At 36.8% G+C, this 23,198-nt stretch overlaps 1 protein-coding gene across 13 annotated transcripts in view; it reads right to left on the reverse strand.

Annotated features, from left to right (window-relative positions):
* NAALADL2 (N-acetylated alpha-linked acidic dipeptidase like 2) overlaps positions 1-23,198 on the reverse strand; it is a 338,435-nt gene that overhangs the window by 308,427 nt on the left and 6,810 nt on the right. For 6 of the 13 annotated variants that reach the window (XR_014933329.1, XM_085513285.1, XM_085513292.1 and 3 more), the window contains one exon: positions 11,680-11,739. The gene's annotated coding sequence lies outside the window, so the exon portion shown is untranslated. The other 7 variants (XM_032446504.2, XM_032446505.2, XM_085513287.1 and 4 more) reach the window with 7 other exon arrangements.

Genomic DNA, 23,198 nt, shown 5'->3' on the forward strand with positions numbered 1-23,198 from the left:
ATTAAAACTTGCTGCAAACCAACAAAATAGCTCTACAGGTCTATTTGTGCAGTAAAAGGAGAACACATTTAACCTCAATAGCCTTCATCCCGTGTCACAAGGCTTTGCTGATTCTTTTGGAGGCAACAAACAAAAAGGCTCCTTAGACCAAGAGATAATGCAGCATTCCAGCTGGGTCAGTTACACAGCTTCATTACCCCATACCAAAGATCCCTGTCGCTTGCCCTGCTCAGCCTGACATGCAAGTAAAAGGCAAGCAAGCCCACAAGTCCTCCAGAGTGAGTTTTCCCTCAGCAGCACCAGAGAAAGATGTAAGCAGAGCACATTGCCTGACATCTTTCTCCTGCCCCATACCCCATTTCTTACAAATTCATCTCCTGAAGCTGTAACAAATGAGAGAAAGTAGAAAGGCTTTCCTGGCAAATGAGGAAGCAGTGACTAAAGCAGGTAATTTCTTCTACTACTTTTTTTTTCCTTTTTAATTATTATTTATTTTTTTATTTCCAAGCTTTAATGAAACATCTACACCCCTTAAATTCTCCCCTGAAATGAAAGGAAACCCCCAAAAAGAAATTTCTTATACTGGCTCCTGGTGGGACCAAATCAATACAGTTTAGCCTATTTCTTTTTAATAAATGGAATGATTTTAATCAAATTTGTTCAGAGGACAGAAGATTAGTTAAAGAAGAGAAGTAAATGAAACATTAAATTAAGGTATCACTGGGAATTAAAAAAGTAATTTTATGTTATTACCAGTGGTATATTATGAATAAAGAATATGCAAAATGCAATTAATATTCAGCACAATATGAACAGCATTTAAGAAAAATGAATTTGATATGTAGGACAGAAAGGTCACAAATTCTTAAAGCCAATTCAATTTGCTTTGCTCTGTTCAATTTCCTCATGGGCTCTCATTCAAATATTCCCAGGTACAGGGGACAGTCACTACTAAGTTCTGACATACTTTAAGGTGACTACAGTTCATGAGAAGCAACCCAGTATATTCCCTATACAAAAGGAGAAAAGTGGAAGCTTGTTTCCATTTAAGTAGAAGGCTTCTTCCTACATAGGGCTACATGGAAAGCAAAACATAGTTCATAAGAATACATCAGACATTCTAACAATGCTAGCAATTATGAAAGCAGAAAAAAAACCCAAAAGTTTCTTGAAAGTTAATTATAAACTTAGTTTATCTAGAATTACTATTAGGAACTACTAGCCAGTTTATAAAATCATGATTTCCTAAGCCACTTGCAGTTCTACACAGGGATATTCTGGGGGAAGTAAAATGCAGTTTGACCAGCAGTGCTTTTACCTGTAAGTTACCATCAATGTACCTTTCCATCTTCTACGGGATAATGGATGTTTTTATGCATGTTGGAGCTCAGATTAAAACTGTATGCACAAAGTCCTGCTTCTTTAAGACAAATATACCAGGAAATTGAGACTGAGAAAACTAGTGGACTCTCTCATAATTATAACAATCAATACTATGCATATGTTAAGATTTCAAGGAAAAAAAATTTGAAAAGGATAAACAAGTCAAAATTACTTTAGAGGATCCATGAAACCAGCAATTACTTCATCACTTTCCTGTAGGCATTTATTTCATCCTTCCAGCCTAATTGCAGTTTCATAATTATCTTCTTATTCCAACCTATGTAACCTATTGACATCACACTTCTAACGACGGATATTCTGTGCTTCTTCAAAAGAAGAAATATACATTTTAACAAATAGTGTTTATAGAGGGCAACTGTGATCATCCCAACCAAACTTATGCATTGCACACATGAATTAACTTAACCACACAGTTTCTGTCTGCATCAAGCCCACAAGTGTCCAGCTGAGCTGCATCACATTTTTAGAGATACAACCTTGACTTAGTACTTAAATAGTAACGCCATTAATTGTTTTGAATTTCTCTGTAGCTATAAACCACAGATTGACTAACGCAGTGAACTAAATTTCCCTACATTTAACACACAAATATCATGTTTCTAAACTGATTCCTATGGTTCAAACATTAAATAAATTCATTTTCAAGAGACAATTACTATCTCTGATCAGTCCTTATGATACATGATATCATAACCAATTTTTCTTATATCCAACAGGAAAAAACATCAAAAGCTTAGAGCTTCCACCCAAGTTCTCTAACACTGAACAGTTTATCCACAAAAAACCATGATGTAGAGCAAAAGCAGGAAGTGAAGAATACTGACTAGCAGAAATATACATGGAGAACATTCTTCAAAGTGTTACTGCAGCCTAGAGATCAATAATTCTGTGTTTGAGCTTGTCAGGTTATAACAATACACCTCATACACTTAACTTCTCAACATATCTATATACAGGCTAAGACAATGTCAAGAGTTCCCTTTGTTTCATGAAGTATGGTTTTGTAATTTACGCATTTCAGGGGTGAGTTTTAATGCAAACACATTAAATACTAGCAATACCATCTTGAAATACCAAGTGCTGGAATTTATTGTCTTTATTTTAAGATATAAAGCCTGCTCTACATTACAGAACTTAACTTCTGAGACCATATGTACGCCACACAATTGAACAGCTGAGAAACAAAAGCTTCAAGGCTTAGAAATCTATGAGTGCTTGGCAACAGTGACCAAGGTGACACTGGCCTCATATGTACGTAGTCAGAATTGCTTACCTGGTTATGTTTGTTAACTCCTAAGTGCAGAAGCTGTGGTGAATTCTCTCTTTCCTGGCTTTCATGACACAGCCATCTCTTATTTGGGATATTTAGTGAGCCATAAAGTAATTAAGCACCCTCAGACACACTGCCACGTACGTAGATCCATTATAGTCTTGCCCATGGTAACAGATGGTCTAACCAATCATGAGAACAAGGCAGGAAGGATAAATAAAATATGACAATACATCCAAAGGAGGGAAACAAGAATGACTAAAGGACAGAATGACATGGCTGAAGGTGCCTCATTTGGTTTGAAAGAGGCTGAGGGATGACTGCATTGCTGGCCGCAGCTTCCTCAGAAGGGGCAAAGAGAGACGTGCTGACCTCTTCTGTCTGGTGAGACAGGGAAATGACTTAACGCTCTTAAAGCTTTGAAAGTAAATTTTAAGCCATACAGCTTTTATTTTTCAAATCATTTATTTATAGCTTGCCTGTACCTGACCCCTTGCCTCACTGCTGCGATTACTTTAGGTGATCAAGAAATAGAACAGTACAGTAAAACTACAAGTATGAGGTAGACAAAATTCAGTCTCTGAAAATGTTTTGCTTTGACACTCGTATCCTCATATGATTTGGTAACGTAATAGAAAACAAATCAGCAGATAAAAGATATTTTTACTAGGTGAGGTCCATTTTGACAAGCAATACACATCTTTTCAGATATTTGTTGCTTGCCTTATTCATTCTTACACAGAGGGCTATAAAAAGGTGCATGTTTTACTGATTACACAAAGATAAACTGTATTTAGGCTGAGTAAGCAGTTAAAACTTTTCCATAATCCAGCATTTATGACCTATGGTCTGACAGATAAAAACTAGTGAACATATCACCATTTGAGAATAAGCTCAAGCATGAAAGATACTTACTTTTAACTAATGAAAGCAATATTAATTGGTATTGCATTCACAGCTGAGGTGTGCTGCTGGAATGCAGACAAGCACAGTTTATTCACAACAGAGGACATGTAGTGATTTTGAAATGTTAATTAGAAACACAAGGGATAAGTGAACGAGAAGTCAAGAGAAATGAATGTGCTGATTGGGAAAAAAAAGAGAAACCTTTTAGAACAAAGCATCGAGAATAACACTTCCAGTAAAACTGAAAACATACCATCGGCAGAATAGAGTGAACACGGACAGAGCCTACAGGAAACTTCAATTAAGCAGAGTGCTGACCATTAAGCCACCTTCCCACAGCACAGCACCTACAGATTCACCAGGTTTGCCAACTGCACCTCCCGCAGTTTACCAGTAAGAGCCTTCTTTGGTAGTTGTAGAAAGGGATACCAGATATATTTTTTATCTTCATACAGATAAACTGCGTGGCTATCATTAAACTGGAGAAAATGTAAACATTCATGGCAGTAATAACATAAGAACATTTTGCTACCTGGATTTTTGGGGAAGATTCAAAACAATATTTGAACTTTGAATGTAAAGACTTAGGAGATACCAAGCAACAGCTTTCTTCTACTCTATGCTTCTATTGAATCTGACAGACGTGTGAATTCTGACACAATTTTGCTTTTTCTACTAATATTCTCATTCACCTTCTGTTGTGATTTCTAAAGCTTCACACAAACCAAAGAAAACCCCAAAAAACTTAGAAATCAATAGCAAGTGAACCTGATAATGTAGGTTACTGTGAATTGTAACATCAATTTAATCCCACTGAGATTAATGAAACTCAACAGAAGAAGTGAAAAACATCAGAAACATCTTCATAGATTCTTACACAGACCTCCATGCAAAAGGGAAGGTGATGTACTGTGACATAATGTAGACAAGTCTGAAAACAAACAAACAAAAAACAACAACAAAACCAAACACTTTTCTTTTGTAAAGAAACAGCTTCAGCATTGCTGCACTCCCAGAACATGAAACCTAAAGCAGCTAAGCATAGGTGGAAGTTGCTTATTTTCCTACAAATAAGCAGTTTGGAAGTTCATGTATAGAGTGGAAAGGTTGTTAATTTACAATTTTAGATTACTTTAGAGAGTGTCAAAATCCAGAATCATCTCATAACCCCACTGCTTATTCAGCTATACCACCTAGTTATTTTTGTTTTACTGATCTCCATGGAAGTGGGCCAAGTCAGTCTCCGTTTTTCTCTCCCCATTATGCAAATTTGAGGGTTGAGAAGGGAAGGTTGTACAATATTAAACTGCCTGAACTGTGGGACTGGAGCACATCCACATGTATAGAATGGTTGGCTGAAAGTGATGCCAAAATTAATATGCACCCTTATTTCCTTAACAAAGAAAACTTAGGAATCTGCATTTCCTTTCAGTTTTACTGACAGAAGTAAACTGATCAGCAGACCAACTACAGGGTAAATACGAAAAGACTTCAGCTGTTATAGTAAATTCCCCACAGTTGTACAATGCAGCAGATAATTACCCTTAAATACTCATTGATTTGTTGTAACACACCAATGTAACATCATACCAACAAAAGGGGCTGTTATGGAGAAAAAAAAAATCTAATTAAACACTTTCTGGATCTTATCAATACTACTTTTTTTTTTTTTTTTTTTTAACTACGTAAGAATCAAATTTGTTACATTTTCAAATGAGACAGTTGAAAGCCAAAACTGGAGGATTCCACAGTTATCACAAATAAAATTAATCAGTTTGAATTCAAACTATGATAGACACTATTTGTATCTATTTTCTCCTAATTAATGGGTCATAAAAGAATAGTTACAGAAAACATTAATTACATTTTAATGCAGTCATGAAAATTATACTATCATAGTCCATCAGTTTTGTAAGAGTCCTATAAAGTTTCATTGTTTCAGTACATGCTACTGAAATTACATTATTTCTTTTCTAAGATAATTGTTAACAACTGACCTTCACAAAGAACTTTTTGCTTATGTACATTAAAAACATACGAGTATCATACATAGACACATGTACACACACAAACAGTAGATCATCTATGTATCAGCAAAGTAACAGAAGTTACAAGAAAATACCCACTAAAAGTACCAATTTTGATTGATTTCAAAATAATGTATTCTTCAGAAATCAGTTTTCAAAGGGAATCATACAGTTCAGTCAGAACATTAAGGTTCATGACAAGATAAGGATTTCTTCCTGCAAGTTAAAGCTCTCACATTTGTTGAGCATGTATGACACCAGCAACTTGACAGAAGGTTTTCAAATGTATGTGAGTGCATAATGGAGATGTACTCAGTGAGACTGACCAAAGGACCACAAACTCATACTCACAAGATTTCCACACCAAATTTGCTCTGCATCTGATCAACCTGTGGCAAAACCACAGTGAATCTGTGTATATCTGAGCCTCACTGCACAAGCTCTCCCTGGTGCTCTGCCATAGAACACTTGGAGTACTCGGTGTACCAGTAAGTAAGAGCACAGCCACATACAGTAATAATCAACATAGTTGTGCCCTGCTGCTTTAAAGCTGTTGTCTACATCTATGAATCTCTACATTGCTGTGCTTCTTGTTGATAATGTGCATAATATAGTAATACAAAGCAGGTCTCTGGATAACTCAATGAAGATCATCTTTCTTTCTTAGTCAAGGGCATCTGCTTAGGGTATTGTCTGCCAGACTCCATTGAAAGCCAGCAAAATCAATCTCTACTTTTTGAGAAACATGTTTCTGCAAATTCAATTACACCTTTCACCACAAACCCTGAGTCAAGCTCCTCCTCAAAAGAGAAAATAGATGAGTCGTTAACATCAATTTGAATTTCTGAAATGGAGACAGAGGAGTCGTGCCCCTGCAGAAACATTACTACTGATTTAATATGGGAAGACATTCACAAATACCTAGAGAGGGTTACAATAAAACAAATACCACACAGACTAACTTAGGACTAAGTGTTCCAGATTTAAAAGAATAGCAAACATTTGAAATGGCCAAGAATTATTCCTATATCCCCTGCCCTGCTTAGTTCAAATACCAAATGACTAGTCTTATGAATGTCATACACACAGGTGCCCACAAATAGCTTCAGCACCTTAGTGAACCTTAACCTGCTGTAAAACTAAAAACAAGAGCACAATATTATTTGCCTGCTTTTTCAGCTCAGTGGTCATTTTGTGTTTAGTGTGTCGGTCCAACACATAGAGCCAAATTCACATGACCTTTTTTCTGCAGCAGGTAAAAGGAATGGTTTCCATTTACAGCATAAACCAATCTCAGCATCACAGGACACTGAATATGATGTATTGAGGATGTATGTAAGCTAAGCAACTTCAGGGTGTTTTATGATGTTACCTATATTCTAGGTTAATATGAGGTTTTTATATTGGTACATTACTGCATCTGGGGCCATTGGAGCTATGCTGCAGCTTCTTTGCCAGATTGCAGTATATTTCTTCACAGTTCCTACCTACTTTCAAATTTAAGCAAGCCCAGGGGAATGCAGCCATTCTGTATTTGTGTTGATAGCCTAGCTGCTTTGCTGTCATTTCTCTCAAGAGAACTTGTTAGGTGTAATACCTCTAAGAAAAGGTTTAAGTAACACTTTGTTCCAAGACCTGAGAAAAATAAAAATAATTTTAATTATGTTCTCATTTCAATATCACACCACCTTCTTTACTATGACAACCAACTACATTTTGTACTGCAACAGATTTTGAAAAATAAAAAACTGAAAACATCCCAGCCAGCTCCTTCAGGTAGGAAGGCGGATTTATTTATTCAGCACTCAGTATCTAAAATGGCAGTCATAAAGGAACTATAAAAAATATTTGAACTGTTAGATCTTATTGGAAAAAAAAAAAAAAAGGACGAGAAAGAAAAATCTGAAGCATAGCTTGAAGACAACTCATAAGAATGTTTTCATTTGTCAAGCTTCACCTGATCCTAAGGTATAGGAAAGACATGAATGAAAAACACTGGGGAAGAAAGGACGCATGCTTCCTGCAGAACAAATATTGTTGAAAAGCCAAAGAATTCTATTAGTTCTTACTACAAATTATTATAAATTCTACAGAACTGTCAACAATTTAAACCTAAAACGTCAATGGCTACATCCCCCATTTTTGCCTGTCTCTACTAAGCTCTTCAGTTCTGCCCACACCCTGTATTTCTACTAGTGTGTCTCAACACGTAGGTACTAGGCAGATTTTTTGTTATATTTGTATAGAGAAGAAAGGAACTAATAGCTAAATGAAGAACTGGGCACAGAAGCAGAAAAACACAGAAGAAAGTGGATTAAATAAGCCTTAGAAGCCTTGAAAGGAAATGGAAAGTACTTATTACTTACATTGTAAAGGGGAAAGAAAAAAAGAGCATACTTATTTATTTTTGGCACTGCACTTTGTAGGTAGGAGAAACATTCTCTTATGTTTTAAAGGAAAAGTTCTATAGCGATGCACCAAAAAGATGTCTTTCAGGTGAGGTAAATTGAGCTCATGAAATTATACTTTTGAAATGCCATCTATCATTTTGTGAAAGATTCATCTTATAAGCACTGACTAAAACAGTGATAGTACTGTCTAGGATAAAGGATCCTATTTACCTCAACGCTTCATACTTCATAAAAATAACATCCAAGATAAAGCTTGTAATAAATGCTAGTCAGTCGACTCAAAGCAAATCAGTGAGGTCTGTAACAACAAAGTCAGCAACTCTCAGAGCAGAAGGTTTTGACAGAGCAGGCACAGATGATTTTAATGAAAGGCACAGATGGACTCTGAGGAACAGAGGTAAAAACAGTAAAAAATTAACTCCTGAATCTTCTTAAAAAAAAAAAAAAAAAAGGACCTGCCTACCCTTAGTCTGATCAACCCTGTCTTTAAACAAGCCATTGGAATGTGAGGCTTTCAAAAATCAATTTTGCAAAGCACTACATATTTAATATCCTCCTTGTAGAAGCTGAAATCGCAATTACCTTCATTATGGCATTATTTATGTATGTCACTCTAAACTAATGCTGCCTATTTGTTTCCATGGAAACTACAACAAATGCAAAAGAGAAGACCCTAAAACCTCACTGGGCAGCCTGTGTCACCACAGCCTCTGTTACAGCATAGAAATCCTTCCCACTGCTTAGAGGGAACCTCTTATGTCCCAGTTTGCGTCCATTGCCTCTCATCATGACACCAGGCACCACTGATAAGAACCTGTCTTCATCCTCTAAGAACTCTCCCTTCAGATATTTGTGGTCATGCAAGAGATTCCCTCCTGAGCTTCCTCCTCTGCAGGCTGAGCAGTCCCAGCTCTCTCAACCTTTCCTAAAAGAACTGCTCCAATCCCTTCAATATCTTTGATAGCCCTATGGTGGGCCCTATCATTCATTGATTTTCTTACAGAAACACAGGTCTACTTACTTGTTTCAAAGTATACATGGAACCATTTTGTTTTAGCAAATATGAAAAACCCAGTAGCAATTATCATTATTGGTTGCTTAAACAAATACTAAGATTTCATGAGGAAAAAATTAAAATGCATTAGGTCCAGCCAACACTTTTGAGCATTGAAACTATTCCCAAGATGTTCTTGCTAAAATAATGACTTGAGGAAATTAGTCAAAAATACTTCCCCGCGTTCGCAAGTATATTCTGCATAGATGAGCATCCTACAAGCATTTCAAGTCACAGTTTGACTAAAGACTCTTTCAGAACTTAGGTTTGAGTTTTAAAGAATATTCTTAGTTCACAAGCCAAATAAATAAATGTTGTCATCATGAAGAGTCCAGTTATGGGAAAAAACAATCATTAAACTGAAATTTTAGTATTTATAACATTTTAATTTGCAATGTAAGAACATAACTAATTCAGAAAGAAACAGTCAATTCCCTCTTCCCTTGTTCCTAACTGAAATTAAGATTACTGGAAATTCTAGCAGCACAGCACTCTCTGACATAATAGACAGGAAGGGAGTTAATACTCTATGCCCTTGGCTTTTCCTAGGCTCATTTCATACTTGCAATCTTCTAGTCAACCAAATAAGCAGCAGTAGCGTTAGTGTATTTATTTTTCTTATTTTTCTTATTATTATGTTTGTTATTTGATGTTGATCTTAATCTTCCACTAAACTCAGAATACAACCCATGATAATTTTGCTAATCTGTACCATTTTCATCAGTTGCTTGTAGGGACTACCCAGCAGTTGATAGAAATCTCATGATTCAGACCACTATATGGAAGCATTTCTCATACATGCAATCAGCTGGAGTACAGAAATTTACAGATGCATCAGAATATGCTCATCTTAAAGAAAGAGGCTGGGACAAATCAATGCCAGCATTATTATGAAGCTAAGTATTGTTATTATATGCAGATACTTGCTGGTGGTTAAGTCTGAGATTCTGAAAATCTGCCTAATCATATTTAGCCATACCTTGCTAGATAGAAAATGCTCTAGATTTCTCCTTGCAGTGTTGTTTTATTCACAAATGCACGCCCATCCACATTAGAAATGCTACAGGCTTCTATTTAGATTCACCTAAATACAATTTACTGTATCATTGAAGTCAAATATATGGAGGGAAGGAGGCTGGAGAATGTGTACAGTTGGCAAAGCCAAGTTCCATTTCATTTTTCATTTCAAGTTTTCCTTGCCTCTTTGTTTACAGTAACAGTAATAATTAATTACATGAACAACAGTCCTGAACTGTCTGTTTCATTCAGTTAAATTATGTTATCGGTTTTCATACTGCCAGAACTCATTTTCTATCTCTATACACGATTCAGGTCTCAGACTGTATTGTAATATAAATACGAGAAAGAAAAAAAAAGAGAAGAAGGGTGAGCTGCCCAACTCAGATTCAGATGACAGATTGAGAGATGGCCTTAGAGAGCCCAGTCATCCACGTGTTTGTACTACCATGTAAATAAAGGAGAGTCTGCTCAAAGTACAAAGTAAGCGTGTTCTTCAATTAACAAAGTCTGATTTTTAGTTGAACTAAAAAAACCTGACATTTGTAATCTTCCATCTGAAGATCAAAACTGTCATGTTTAAAATGCACAAGTACCTGACAAATATCTATTTACTAATGCAAAGAAATGGCTGCTGTGTAGAGCTGATCAGGCTACCTTACAATCAAGCACACAAAAACGACTGCTATGTTACTTTCCTCTGTTCACAGTTTTTAACAAGACTGTGATTAGAAGAAATAGGGATTAACTTCAGTAACTTTTTAAAGTACATTAGAAATAACACATGCCAAAATAGAGACTCGGAGCTGTCTAAAAATTACTTTTAAGAGTAGCACTGTGTTCATCATTAAAACCTTAAACTCCTCTTTCAAGGATCATGAGCAATTCTATACATGTTAACGAGGTTCTCTTTTACAGCGGTTTCAGTAAAACACTCCATACACTTTTGAATGCTGTTACAAAACTGAAGTTGAAGCAGAAAATTAAAAACTCTCCAAAACTGAGAGTAGATTAGATATTTCCCAGCATTAAAATTATCTCAAGTATTTCTTATAATGAAATTCTAACCAATATCCATTCTTATGCTAATGCTTGCACTTAGAGCGTTCATTGATAATACTCATTAGATTAATTTACTCAGCCAGCACCTACACAAAAGCAGTTTACTTTCAATATGCTTAAAGGCAGCAATATGTACTCTAATAGCTATATAACATACACTAAAAAGAAATGGAAAACTATAAATAAAAATTGAGAGAAAGAATACCATCTACTTGGAATTATATATTCTTTAGAAACAACTGAAAAACAGCTATATATATATATTATATACATATAGTACAGCTGCATGCAACATTTCCAAGTAATTACCATAAATCACAAATACGCCCATGTTAAAGAAACTATGAAGCAGAACCATTATGTTAGTGGAATTCTCCAGGGTGGTTCATGATATGCAACTTTGATATATCCTTGCCAGGTAAGCAGTAAGCATTTCTAACATTTCATCCTTTCTAGGCACTGAAAAGGTAATGTTATTTAACTGGTACACAGGTGTTAACACAAGGTCATAAAATCCAAGGAGCTTACCCTGGGTCACCAGAAAGAAGCCCAGATCCAAAAGTTATTTCCAATGTCCAGACAAGAAATCTGAAAAAGAGAATAACAAAGGGTTTGTGACAAACCTGACACAGAGTACTCTCTAAGAAGTATAATCAATTGTGACATTTTTCATTTATTTGTAAATGCCTCTTCGGCAGCATGCTCACTCAAAACGACAGCTGACTCTTATAGAATAGGGGAGGTGATGGTAAAATAGAGAAATCCTGACAGTTCCTTTAATGAGATTCTGCATTAGGACCACTCTAACACTTTCCTTCGACAAGGAATATGCCCTTCACTTTCAATCTGCTACTCCCCAATTTGGAGAGCATTAGCACCATGAAAAACCCTACTCAGCCTCCTCTAATCAGTATCACAGCTCTTATTCCCACCTTATTCGCTGTCTTACTAAAAAGTTATCTAGGGAGCCCTGTCACAATTTTAACAACAAATAAGTAGCATAGAGCAAAATTAAACTTCATTTTGCATGGTACTGAACACTCTTGAAACTGACCTTATTCAACAAAAAAAAAAAATACTAATGTTAAGAAATAGCAAGCTCACAAAGCATTCCTACCCACTCTAGGAACCCCGTGTTCACATTTTCCACATTGCAAAAATAGGATTACTTTTAATAGGACATAAAACTTGCCCAGCAAATACTGCGAGAACAATCAGAAGAGGGAGGATTTTAATAATTGTAACCATACACAAATGCATACTGTTTAAGGTAGAGGCCATACACCAGAGGATCTAGTGCTCAAGTGCACTTCTTCTGGAATACCTCCAGTTTGAATCATTACATTCCCAAGCTTTCTACCAGCAACCCTTCTATGCAGGTGAAATGTGCTGATGGTACATCACACATTATCTTCCAATGGGAGTGGTACCTCCTATGACAGCCACAGGTAGAACTAGTACTTCATCCTCTGTTAACATAGGCAGAACACTTGAAAAACAAAAAAAACCCCACACCTCTATTCCTAACTCTTTTGAATGAGATTAGAGTATTCCGGCAGGAAAAAATAATAAGAGAGTTGGGTCATCTTCACGAATTCCAAAGCAGTAGCAAGCATTTTGCTTGACAATCTCAAAAGAAGTGGTGCAGTAATCCATAATCAGGAAATACTTCCATCTGACAATTCAGCAGCTTCTAAAAAGAGTCCAGAGCTTTTTAGGGTATGGCCAAGATTTCCAAGGAAATCATTTTTGACACCACCAGCTGGAGGGTGCAGACAAATTGTGTTCTGCACAATTCTCATTGTCTGTGGGGTCTTAAAAAAAGAAAACAGGTTCCATCGCTAAAATCAAGGAGAGATTCATTTTCAGTATTAGCTTATGTTTTCTCTTACTGAAGACTCACCCTTCACAGAAACATTTTGAAATCAGCATAACAAAGCCTAACACAACACTAAGTCACCTACTGAGCAAATCAATCCAAGTTAACAAAAATACAGTACTTCAAAACAAGTTCTCTGGCAGTTTGTGATTAATATCAGTTCTCATCAGCTAAAAGACCATTCATATTTCATTCTTAGACGCATACTGTTACTCCGAGCAACCTTTCACATTTTGGATGGAAAGCAGGAAAGGCCAGATTCTGACCTCTGCTCCAGTACAGGAGAACCAATGAAATCTAATGAAGTCAACAGGCATTTACTCCAGAAAGGAAATATATATATATATTACTATTTAGCTCTGAGAAAGGCTGCTTTATAATTCAGACAGGTGATCTGGAGGCACAGCAGAGCAATAATGACTAACATCACATACTAGAGGGAGTATAAATTTTAATGATACCACTCATAAAACCCACATTTTAAAGGTTACAAAACAGAAACAAGCTTACAAAGAAAACATATAAATCATTCAAGGTGTTGGGTTCTTGCTCCTTAGCTATTTTTAAGAATTAACAGCCTTTCCATCACTAAATAAACTAGAATACATCGGACCTACTTACACAGGGCTGAAAAGGAGCTTACACTGGAGTTCAGCGAGCACACTGCTCTATAACCTCCACTTTTAGCAATGCAAGAGTCACGACCATTTGTACTTTCATCATTTCAGTCAGAAGTCAATGAGACTAAACAAAATCACACGTCTAAATATAAGGGAATTCAGACAAGATCACAATGCATAATTACTATAAATAGGCCAGCTAAGTTACATCAGTATTTCATACCTAAACATATCCATGCCCTCTACCATTTGCTCATACACATTACTTTGTGTACACTTAAATGTCTTTAATGGGATGTTCACAACACCAGACTGGATGCAGGTGTTTGGAGACAATAAATGTCAAGGGGACATACACAAGAGCAACGAAGTCCATTAAAACATAGGAGCATTCACTGTGTTTCATTCTTGATTTGCCCAACCTTAATTTGTAACATTTATTCCCCTGCATATAAAATTGAAGTTCACACAAAAAGCTGCTGTGTCATTTATCAAGGAACTGAGGTGGGTTTCTGAGCAAGTCACAATGCACAAGTATTGTACTTCCAATTATGTGCAGCATAAATTGACCTAATTTATTAGCATGTGCTAGTAGAATTAACTATAATTTATATACATCTGTTATTAAAATCTCCTAAATCAAACAATAACTGTAGGTCCAGTAAGCAAATAGAAACAAATAACAGCATTCCAAATAAAAAAAAAAAACTAATTAACCATCCTAATCCTCCCACCAAAAGCCAACACAACATTAATCCTATCTACTCTTCATTACCCAACACATTCCTTTTTTGTTATTCACGACACTAGCATCCTCCTTGCAGCGTTAAATGCAGAACTCTACCAGCATAAAGATTCCATCAAATTTCACTATACTATGCCCTATTCAGCTTCTAAAAGAGCAGGGTTGCTTCAGGGGCAAATCAGGAGATAACCAAGCCTCTCTGGGTGCTTTACATGCTTAAATATATCCCAGACATTTCAAGAGCAGTGAACAGCCTCTACATTCTCATCCGGCCCACAATAAGGTTCAAGTAATTCGAATTCCAGGGCACTTGTAGGAGAAATAGGACACAGCCTTCACACAGCATGCCAGTTACACCAGCCAAATGGTCTGAAGCATACATTTATCTTGCTTGTAGTCAAAAAGAAGAATGGCAGTTTGAAACTCCAAGCCTTTCATTCATCTTTTCCTCCACTCTGATGCACAGGAAGGCTGCAACACAACTTCTCTGTCCTGCTCTCTATTCATACCAGAAGGATGAGTCAGAAAGTGAACTTATGTGAAATTATGCCTTATTACTTCAATTGCTCTGCAATTACAATTCTACTTATTGTTGTACCTATACATAAGCCTTTACTACAGGACATTTTAAGCAGTTGGTTGTTAACAAGGTTATTTTGAGCTAATAAGTCAATATTAATTGTGAACTTTGCTGCATTTGTTATTAAAATCCACAATCCCCTGTAACAGAACAAGGATCTCACAGAAATAATGCTTGGTTTTGCAAAGCAGATGTTTCTTACCCAGAGACATCAGCCTCCCTATTTCATTGCCCACCACAGGACCCATGTATCTCACCAGTAAATGTGTCAGTTACAGACTCATTGGAGGGTGCTGCATTAGGGCTCTTCTTCAACGGAGCTGCAAGTAGCATTACTCCACAACACAGTTTACCCTGGGCTACTTTCTCCTGGAAGCAGGGTGCTGGCAGCCTGGTTCACCAATCAAATGCTCTCTCTGTAGGCTTTCAGCATGCTGCTTCAGATCAGGCTCACAGTTTTTAAGAGCTTTAACAATAAACTCCTGAATATCCTTCCTGAATGAGCTGTTTAATGGATAACTTGAAGTCAATTTATTTTTTTCATAAGTAGACAAACAGTAAAAGGCACTTGCACAAGGTCATCTTGTCTTGCTGCAATGCCTAACAAGGGTATCAGATAAGGCCTCACCCCAAGACTTGTAATGTCAGTGTGAGTATTTCCACTGGTTGAACTTTAATACTAAATGGAGATTTGGGATCAAGCACACAGTTACGAAGCTCTAACTGACAATGCTCACTGGACCTAAAACTGCAACTTTGCATTTGAAATTCCTGCATCTACACACCAGCTATCAGAATCACTCAACCTCTCTGGAAGCTTATGGTTAAAGAAAACTTAGTTTGCTATAAGCTGTTCTCCTAATTCCAGAATCTTTGTCTTTAACTCTGGAGCAATGGTATCTAAGTTCACTGCTAATGTAAGGCAGTGTTGTTTTACCAATCTTCTTCTACATCTTAAAGAACTTCCTAAAGAAAACAAACTTGAACAATGATCTCAGCATTTATGTAGTACTAAACTTCAACTGCAGTAATTGTGTTGCTGTGAGCTATGACAACTTTCCCATGAGGGAGAAATGACCTGGTAATACAAGAATAGCAAAGTCAAAAGTAAGGTAAGCTGGGGGAGGGAAAGGATTTCCCCTTAGGATGAGATAAATATAATTTCACACGGCAGTGTATATCTCTCTTAAGCCTCAGGTGGTTTTAAGTTAATGAGATTAGTTCCAGCAGGCAGTGAAATCCCAGGATATAGGATTTAATATTTTAGCAGTTTTCACTTCATCCAGCAAGTACAGTGTAGTCAATCTTTGTGTCATTTTGTTATTGTCCTGGTTTGGGTCTCATTTTCAGATTCAAGCCTGGCTAAGGCAACCTGTAACTTTGGCTTGAAAGCTTAAGCATTATGTAAAGAATGTGCTTAAATATTTAAAAAGGCAGAGAAAGAAAGCAGACATCATCTGGAGGAAAGGATTTTTTCATTCTTAAACTTTTCAGGAGTACTTTTATACAATGTAATTTGATTCTTTACTGACTTCTGATTTTTCTTTAATAATTCATTTAACCCTTAACACAAAAAAAAAATACAGTAACTAACATTGAATTGTTAAAATTTAGTCCCTTAAGAGACGGCCATTAACAGATTAGGACAAATGAGTAGTTCAGTATGATTTAAATGCTTAATGACCACCACACAACTCAGCACAACCAATACAAGCTATTTCAAATGTTAGCATAAGTAACGACATCTGGATAGTGAGCTAGGAGATATGGTTCTGTGGTTTTCTGTAGGTATGGTAAAGGGAAGACAGTTGGACTAGATAATCTTGTAGGTTCTTTCCAACCTTGTGATTCTATGATTCTATGAATTACACAGAGCTGTTAGGCAGAAGCCTTCCCAAAGTTCCCAGAATAGAACTTGCCCTGTCAGAACATAGACACTCCAAGGAAGAAAAATAACATGGTAGAAAAAAATTGAGTCTGAAGTCTTAGTCCTTCAAACTTTTAAGTCCAGAGGGCTGCATGCCATAGCAGCCTGGCTACATCAGTGGGGATTCAGATTCCTCCTGCTGCAGAAACACAGTACATGGGCACAGTGCCTTGGATGGAGACTTGTTTGGGAGGGAACTGTTGTGTATAGTAAGGCTGATGCATAGTAACAAAGACAGGCTACAAAGTTTAAGGAAACGTGGAAACTAAGATAAAGTTTCGTGATGAAAATTAGATAATGAAATGGACAGTGGTTGTCAAGAGATTTTTCACTTACATTTACTAAAATAAGTATTGACTGATATATTCACAGTTTCATCACTGTGAGCGTTAGATTAGGGTTCTTGGACTAACTCAATATGATGCTTCACATGACAGTTAAACTAAACCCAAGCTGTAATCTTGTCAGATCTCAGAAGCCAGAGAGGACAAGACTGATCTGACAGGAAGCTTCTAGAGAAAGTGAGGAAACAATAGCTCAGAATTCAAATTTCTACTGAGTTAATGCCCAGTACAGTTGGCTTAAGAGGCTGAGACTTTAACCCAGACTTCTGACCACTGTGACCATTACAGGTTGCCATTGAAAGCATTTGCAAGCTATGCCACTTGTTCTTGAAAAGCACTCTGGCATCTCAACACAGAATCACACTAGTCTACAAAGCTCACTTGAGTGAGTAAGAATGAGTGCTTATTATTTTACAGACAGATAAGACCTCTACAGTAAGAAAACATGGCAAATACAAATAGGGTGCTCTGGCAGCCTTCAAGCAAGAAATGCCTTTCACTTTCATAAGAAACAGTCTCTGCACTCTTGCTGGTACAACATCTTTTCAGCAGCAAATAGGATTTCTGAACCACCAGATCAAAGTCCCCTTAGAACCACAGAATCATAAAATGGCTTGGGTTGGAAGTGACCTCAAGGATAACCAGGCTCCAACCCCCACTGTCACAGGCAAGGCCACCAACCTCCACATTTAATACTAGACCAAGCTGTCCAGGGCCCCATCCAACCTGGCCTTGAACACCTCCAGGGATGGGGAATCCACAACCTCTCTGGGCAACCTGTTCCAGCACCTCACCACTGTCTCCTGTAAAGAACTCCCTACTGTGTACATTCAGCATACGCATTCCACTGTGTACATTCAATAAACCAGGTTATTTCATATCTTTCACAAAAAGGCCACAGAACCACATAAAACACAAGCACAGACATCATCCATTTGCACAACCCTTCAGACCACCTGCCTAGAGAAGAAGTTTTTGTGAATTAATGATATATTCTATTTGATGAAGAATGGACTACTTTTAAATGATTTTTACACTTTGGATTCCAGTAAAGTGCTTGGGGTATTTCACATGACTATGGTTAGAGAACGCCTTGTACATTTGTTTGCAATAGACTCACATTCTTTACGAAATGTAGAAAACATACAACATAATCTCTTTAAGACTACTAAAATCATCACAGACACATTGGCAGGAACCTACTCTAGAGGTACTCTACTGCCAAGCTTTTTTTCATTATTTCTCTTACTTTCAATCCCCTAGTCAACCTCACTTCACTCTGAGTTTTCATGTTACATTGACTTTATCACTGCCTTAAAGGATAGCACAGACTTTCCACTTCACTACAATGGAAATTATTTCCATGCCTAGTCTTAAGCAAATAAGCAGAGAATATGATTTACTTTTGATTTGAAAAGATTGATAACCTTGAGTTTTAAACTATACCTGACATTTCCCTGATCTTGACTTGCCACGAGAAATGTAGAAAGTCCTCATCTGCAAATTACTAAAAATAATCAGCTGTAAGATGTGACCTTGGATAAAGCAGTGTTAAATTGGCCAGCAAATTTTTCTGAGGTATCACTGTTATTAACTTGCAATTTTTCCATTTCAGTCTGCCACTGGTGCTTGGCAGGTTATAATTTTTCATTTTCTCACTTGGCTGATGCTCACTCAAGTAGAGATTATGGAGATAGTGGCAAAGAATTTTTACAAAGAGATTTCTCCTCTTTCACTCCATTGTATCAGGATAAAAATACAAGTAGTCGTTACGAGCTGGGTTACCTTCTAAGTATAAAAGCATTACTTTTAAGAAAAGATCCCTTTAGTGCCCCAAGAACAGTTCTTGTCTTACAACTTATGAGATCTCCAACACGCTAACAGACAGTTGTACAACGTGTACATCATTATGTCAACTGGGAATGAGCAAAAGTGGTCTCATGAGACTCTATTTTACAATTATTTACAATCAAAATCACAGCTGCAGTAAATTAGTAATTTCTCTTAAACTAGGACTTTTGTTGTTTGCTTTTTTGTTGTTATTTTTCCTTTTCTGCTATTTCTGCTATTGATCACTACCTATACTTCCCTCTAAAAGCTATAAGGCCCAATGATATCTCCCCTCAGCCTTCTCTTCTCTGAACTAAACGAGCTCAGTTCCTTCAGCCTGTCCTCACTGGAGACATGCTCCCACCCTCTGATCATCTCTGCGACCCTTCTCCAGACCCTTTCCAGAAGCTTAACATCTTTCCTGTGCTGAGGACCCCAGATCTGGACACAGTGCACCAGATAGAGCCTCATGAGGGCAGAGTAAAGAGGGACAATCATAGCCCTCATCCTGCTGGCCAACTCTCTTCTGAAGCAGCTCAGGATACTGTTTGCCTCCTGGGCTGCAAACACACTGCTGGCTTATGTTAAGTTTATAATCTACCAGGACCCAGAAACACAAGTCACAGTGAAAGGTATCATCATCAACAAGCCATAGTTCATGTGAAGCTGAAGACACTCTGATAGTGCTACCACCAGTTACAGACCAGAGGTTATTAACACAGTCTGACAAAAGATATCATTGCCTCCATAATTATCCACTTTCAGCCTTCATATTCAAACTATGACATTCAGAACAAACAAGCATAAGCTCTTGCTATAGCTGACGTGACAAGACAAAGTAGTAAGGTCACATTTATTTAAACTATATATAATTCATAAAATAAATATTAATAAATAGAAAGCAACTAACCTGTATTAGTCAAGACTGCTTTAGTTGAACAACAGTACAAAGCAGTTTTTGCAGGCATTTCTTTCTATCAAATTAATTCTCTTCAAGTCATCATATATGCAGCAGGCCTGACCTCAAGTCCAATGAAGTCTCAAAACAGACATCTTGGATGAGAATAGGCATAAATTACAGATTAGTGGAGCTGCAGCTATTTGGCAATCCCTGTTACGCAAGGTCTCCACTTGGTTAAAAGAAAAGAAAAAAAAAAAAGTGAAACTTGATAGTGCATGCGGAGTTTTAGGGGAAAAAAAGTTTGGAATCTTAACAGCCCTTTCTAAAGCTCAAATTCTCATGTACAAATCACACACACACAAAAAAATATCAAATAAAAATGAACTATTCATGACTCTTTGTTATTTCTGCATAAAATCTACACCAATTCTCACTAGGAATCCAAATCAGAAAGCTACTTCTGAAGGAAAGAATGTAATAAAAATGCATTCCAACTTCCTGTGCTAGAATTTTTTGCTTTTATCCTGAACCTGACCTTTGGTTTCTACTATGCATTCAACAACTTACACTTTAAGTACTCAATATCCCAGCCCAACCTTGAGAATTCTCAAGTTTAACAAGAAAAAAGCTTTCCACTCTCTCAAATGATATTTAATCATTAACAAAATCTTGTCTAGATTTTCACACCTAAATAACAGAAAGGAACCAGGTTGATAATGAAAATACTTTGAGAAGTTGCCAGTTTCAGGTAGATCTCAATTAATAGCAGGCTATTAAGATTTTTTCAGCAGTATTAACCTATAAACCACTGAAAGAATACAAATAAAAAGAGAAACTTTCAAACTGTTTATCACATCTGAGAACATAATCCTGCAAGCTCTGTACCCCCATCAGTCTAGTTTTCCACTGACACTCTAACACACTGCAGTAACTAACAAAATAGAGCTGAGACCTCTGAAGACCCTCATTGCTATACCACAATAGCAAGGATACAAAAAGTTCTGAAGCCAATCACACACATATACTACTGCAGTGCTGCAGTCAGTGCCTATACAGCTACCAGAAATTAAGGCTTCAAAAAAGATCTGATTTCAATCAGATTGCCAGAAAAGACAGGGACAATATTTACATTTGCTCCTGCAAATTAAGGAATTTCTTAGTGCATACAGAACATGCCTAGGTAGAGCTAATTTAGCTAATAAAGCAGATTCCTACATCTAGATTTCAATCAGTGAATTAACTATTTTTTTTTCCTCCCAGACCACTGATTTTGTTTCGTTTGTAAAAGCACCTACCAGGTTTACGCTGAGCAAATCAGGTTAAGGGTCAGCCTGCACTTCAAGCCAACCCTTGAGATGCAGCCGACGGCACGCTAAGCCAATTTCCTCCAAATAGTTTAAAGGAACACAAATATATGTATATATATTTAAACTCCACACTGTTCTCTATAAAATAGTGTAACTTGACGGGAATCCACTGTTTAAATAGGGATAGTTCAAAAAGCAGGTTGGCGTACTTTGCACTGCACGAGGTAACCATAGAGAAGTTTTTAAGTGGAATTTCCCCAAAGCAAAGAATATACAATAAGATAGTTAATATTCCATACAGAGCACTATAATAATAACCTCCAAAGTTTTTCTATAACTTTAATTTATTCTAGCACCAATTGTGTAAGTGCAAGTATTCTAGCAGAATAAAAAAAAGCACATTTCCACTAATATGGCTTTAAGATCTGAGTATCTCGACTGTTTCCCTTTAAATCACAATTATTTCAATTCTGAAAAAACTGCATTACTTTGATATATCTTCCACAATGGCACTTTTATGCCTTCTCAGGACATCGGTGATTTTCAGACTTTTGAATTGCTACTAAAAATAATTAAGCACTTAAGGTCAAGAAAATTTTTCCCCTCTTTTTTTGGTAGCACTTCTATCTCATCTTTCCAGAAGTGTCATTAATTAGCTCCTTTCAACCAAAAAAAGAACAAGAAGTGTCTCTGTTGAACATAGACAAAATTAGACTTCAAACCTCAATCACACCAAGCATCCAGAAGGAAAAAAAGGCTTGGCTTCTCAGTACATATACAACTGGAAATGCTATCTACAATTAGAAACAAGTGAGACTAAACACAAAAGTACAGAACTTAGTCTTAGGCATAGATACTGTCTTTGAAAAATATGCTTAGTCTCAAAAAGATGGAACAGGAATACAAGTTTTTCAGATTGCCCCACTTACACCTGAATGACTCACTACTTAAATCACAGAAAGTTCAGAGGTGCCTTTCTGACACTGCCTAAGTATCTTCCCCTTTAATCAGCCCCTTCTAATTTCAGCTGATTCACTGTACCACTCACAGAATGCTGAAGGCAGCTCTCAGCATCATAGCTCTCTCCTTTAAAAGATCAAGCTGTTGCATCTCTTTTCTATGTCAATCATTCTCTATCTCTGGTATTCCCAGACACCTCTGAACATGAGAACCCACCAATATTTTAATGGGATTCAGCCCACTATCCTAGCCAGAGGCACAGTACATTTTACTTTTATAAATGATCCCAGAGGTTCCCATTTCCTGCTTATAGGTAGTTCCTTCATACTGTAGATGCTCTGCAATGGTTCCCACAGCAATAGTCAGTAGCAACAGGATGATTACAATATTCTCTGAGTCCCCGTTGTAATCCTTTACTTGTTATAGTCATGAAGTGTGTATCTACAACAGTTTTTTACTCCCCTTTAGTTGCTCTTGCAAGTATTAATGCAAAAAAAGTCTCCATGGAAGAGTTCACATGGATTTGTTCCTGCTTAAACAGCTCTAAAAGCAAGCTACTTAAAGCAATCCACTAAAAAGAAAATGTGTTTTTAAATGTGCCCAAGTACAGTTGATCAAAGAAAAAAACCCAATAACAAGGCGACATACGCACCACATCAACCAAACTGAACAAAGGAACACTGAAACTAGTTTAGATAGCAACACCACGTAAATCCCTGTCCTTACTTTCACCCACCATGATGTTTGTGATTCAGAAATGTAAATCTGCTAGCAGACACTTAAAAAAAAAAAAAAAAAGCATGTTTACTAATGTGATGTTTTGATGCAGCCCACACTTCCCATCTATGAATTCCTCCGAGACTTCACAGCCAGATTGTCTCTTACCTAACAATTAGCATGACCAGTGGCTTTCAAATTTCACATTAAGAGACATATAGGAAAATTAATGACTTT

This window comes from Coturnix japonica, chromosome 12 (genome assembly GCF_054131305.1).
Source record: "Coturnix japonica strain WE chromosome 12, WE-NBRP24, whole genome shotgun sequence".
Lineage (NCBI taxonomy): Eukaryota > Metazoa > Chordata > Aves > Galliformes > Phasianidae > Coturnix > Coturnix japonica.